Below are 3965 nucleotides of genomic sequence, written 5' to 3' on the forward strand. Positions count from 1 at the left end.
TGTTTTTGTTTTTTTTGTGGAAATCCTATATTATAAATGATTGTTTTTTTAAACACATTCTCACTCCTGAATCGTCACATATCAGGATCCCTTGGTGTCACTTTTTGCCTCTCAAGGTACTCCACAAGGCAGGATTCGAACTCAGGATACCCGAAGCGCAATTGCGCCATATGTCGGCTCGCTCTGCCCACAAGGCTATTGCCGGCGACAAGGAAAATAAAAAATATACAAATAAAAACTAACTTAAACTATTATTAAAAAAACTATAATAGTTTTTTAAATGTTGCAAAAATAATACTGGTTATACTGACTTTCGAGAGTAAACTTACCATGAGAATCCTGGTAAAAGAAAAAAAGAAAAAGAAAGTGACAACTAGCCCCAGTCTCCTCTACAAGTTAACAGGCATACAGTGATTTAGAATTCTAGGAAAAAAGTGCTGCAAAACATTTAGGCCTAATTCTTAAAAACAAGACATATTGTAAAAGTTTTGTGACCTAGTTTCAGTGTTGGGGAGTAACTAGTTACATGTAACGGAATTATTTCGAAAGTCTGACAGTTATCAGTGTTGAGCACATATTGTAAGTTTAACCCTGCCTGGTTTACATGTTTGAAAATTATTAACAGTTGAAAACAGTAGAAATGTTGAAAAGTAATCAAAAAGTAATCAAATGTAATCAGTTACATTACTTTAATAAAGTAATTGAAAAGTTACACTACTTATTACATTTTAAGTAGGGTAACTTGTAATCTGTAACCTATTACATTTCCAAAGTAATCTTCCCAACACTGCCTAGTTTATTCTTCAAACAATCTGTCTCTGTGTTTCAAAGCATTACATCATCTTTTCAATTAATACTTGTTGTTGCAAAGCAGTAAGTTGGAACTGAAGTTTTTGAAAAGGGAGCTCCCCCCAGAGCGTGCATTGAGGAAACAGGTGGGGTTTCAGCCATTACAGGGCATAATAAAGCACATGGACACCCCCTGCAGACAATTCCTAGCTGGGGCTTCACTTCTAAAAGAACTAGCGGATAAAAGGCCAGCAGCTCTTTGCTCCGCCATCCAGGTATAACAATTACACAGAAACAGCCTACTTTCTATTTCTGATTTTCTAAAGCAAAGCAATGAAATGTAGGCTATGACACTGTTGTGTTTTGAAGGAAACACTCAATTTTATACAGTATATGGCAGGGAGTTCTTTCTTCATCTCTGTATCAAGGTTGAAGACCCATTCTTTAGATATCAGGCAGCATTTAAGTATTTCTTTTGGTTGCTGGCCATGCAAAGGACAAGGGTTTTTACTCGTTCACTACCCTGGAGCAAAGATCTGTGCCTTGTTTATTAACCTTAGCTGTCACCATCGCAGATACTGTCCTGCTGTTGACCATAAGTCAGTCCTGCCTACAGGACATGCACATGAACACAGCCGCAAGTCTAATCTAACACCCACTGATGCTTGACATAGAGAGCACATACTAAACAGCAGCTGCAACAAAATATAACCTCATGCTACTTCTATCAGACTGATATATTTTGAAAGGATTAAACACAGTTTTTAAAGGAATAGTTTACCCCCACATTAAAATGTGCTGAAAAATTTACTTACCCTCAGGCCATCCAAATATGAAGATGAGTATGTTTCTTCATTGAAACATTACTTGCTCATCAATGGATCCTCTGCAGTGAATGGGTGCCGTCAGAATGAGAGTCCAAACAGCTGATAAAAACATCACAATAATCCACATGTAATCCACAAGACTTCAGTCTATCGATTAATGTCTTGTGAAGTGAAAAGCTGCATGTTTGTAAGAAACAAATCCATCATTAAGGTGTTTTAGCTTCAAACTGTTGCTTTTGGACAAAATTTATAATAACACTTCCATCAATCCATCCTCTGCTGTCCTCTCACATCACAATCTACCGACATATGTTTTTAGAGCTGTTTTCACTTGTAAGCCATAATTGATTTGTGCATATTTCATCTCCTGATTCAGACAAGACAACTTTTTCACTGGAGAGAGCAATATTATGGATAGAGGACTTGTGTTTTAGCTGGAAGCAACAATTTGAAGTTAAAAACGTCTTAATGATGAATTTGTTTAATTCAATCACACAACTTTCCGCTTCACAAGATGATAAATGATGGACAGGGGTTGTGTGGATTACTTGTGGATTATTGTGAAGTTTTTATCAGCTGTTTGGACTCTTATTCTGACGGCACCCATTCACTGCAGTGGATCCATCAGTGAGCATGTAATGCAATGCTACATGTCTCCAAATTTGTTCTGATGAAGAAATAAACTCATCTACAACTTGGATGGCATGAGGGTGAGTAAATGTAAGAAAACTTTAATTTGAGTGAACTATTCCTTTAAAAAAAAATGTCAAATTCTTAAAGAGTTAAAACTATTTGACATGCAGCATGCGTTCTGTTGCATAACATGAATGCATTTGTTTACGTGCTGTAATTCAGTTGCCCTTTGTTTAATAGTTTACGAGTTAGGTTACGAGTTAAACATTTCATTACAGCCAACCTTATACTTATGCAAGATTTATTAAAGGGGTCATATGATGCTTTTTTAAAGATCATTATTTTGTGTATTTGGTGTAACAGAATATGTTGACATGCTTTAATGTTCAAAAACACATTATTTTTCAAATACTGTACATTATTGTAGGTCCTCTATGCCCCGCCTCTCTCAAATGCTTCGTTTTCTACAAAGTCCCACCTTCCGCAGTCTGCTCTGATTGGCCAGCTGACCCAGTGCATTGTGATTGGCCGAACACCGCAAGCACTCGTCGGAAATGTAACGCCCCTTACCATAATCGCGAGCTTCATCTTATCATATGACCCCTTTAACACTACATACAGCCATTTCAGGAGCGAACAATACAAAGCAATGAATAACAACTTGACTCTTTGTAAAACGATATAGGGAGTCTTAATGCTTTGTGAGTCCATTAAAAGCTGATTAGCACCACCGAAATGATGCCCGCAGCATATGTTTGTCCTTTATCCTCGACCAAGCTCCACACTGCCCCTATTCCACACGTAGTTAGTCAGTCTACTAATGTGCTGTTGCTCCACAATGAAATGGAGCGTCACAGGGGGAGATAATGACAGTCTGCTCCTGCTCTCCATTACCACTGCTCCGCCTCTGGGGACTCGTGGAGGAAATTGTATGAAGAGTGGCTTGCCATCTGACTTTAAAGCTGCCATACCCGGCCTTCTGCCACTCTCGATCCCACGGATAATGACATGATGGCTGTGATCAAACTTTTCATTTAACTGGGATCTGTATCGCAGAACTTTTCAAAGAGTCGGTGTAGCTGACTGGGAAAAGAGAGGCTGAGTGTTGTGAAGTGCATTGTGAAATGCTGTGGAGGACTATTAGTGTAACCAGATGAGACAGAGAGGTTTTAGATATGCTAGATATAGACATGGGGTGAATAATAATACACTTACTGTCCGTCCCAAATGCTATGCGAGATTTGTAGTGTGGTGGAAATCGCAGTAGAATACAATGGGATTTAAAGCCCCACTTAAAGAAAATGTAATCTTTCCTAGTCTCATTTTATACACTACTCAAAAACCCCTTTTTCTTCAGCAAAGCTCCATTTATTTGATCAAAAATACAGTAAAAACAGAAATATTATAAAATATTATTAGTTTTTCTGTTAATGTTTTAAAATCAATCTAATATTCTGATTTCTTCTTATTATTAATGTTGAACAGTTGTGCTGCTTAATATTTTTTGTGGAAACGTTGTTAGTTTATTTTCAGGATTCTTTGTTGAATAGAAATCAACATTATAAAAATCTTTACTTTTGATTAGTTTAATGCATCCTTGCTTAATAAAGTATTCTTGTTTCGTATTTTACTGAACCTAAATTTTGATGGGGCCACATCATTAGGTATAAAAAGAAATGTTCAAATGTGTTTGATTTTTTAATTTTTATATTGTCT

The sequence above is a fragment of the Sinocyclocheilus anshuiensis genome, unplaced genomic scaffold, assembly GCF_001515605.1.
Source record: "Sinocyclocheilus anshuiensis isolate Anshui unplaced genomic scaffold, SAMN03320099.WGS_v1.1 scaffold1746, whole genome shotgun sequence".
Classification (NCBI taxonomy): domain Eukaryota; kingdom Metazoa; phylum Chordata; class Actinopteri; order Cypriniformes; family Cyprinidae; genus Sinocyclocheilus; species Sinocyclocheilus anshuiensis.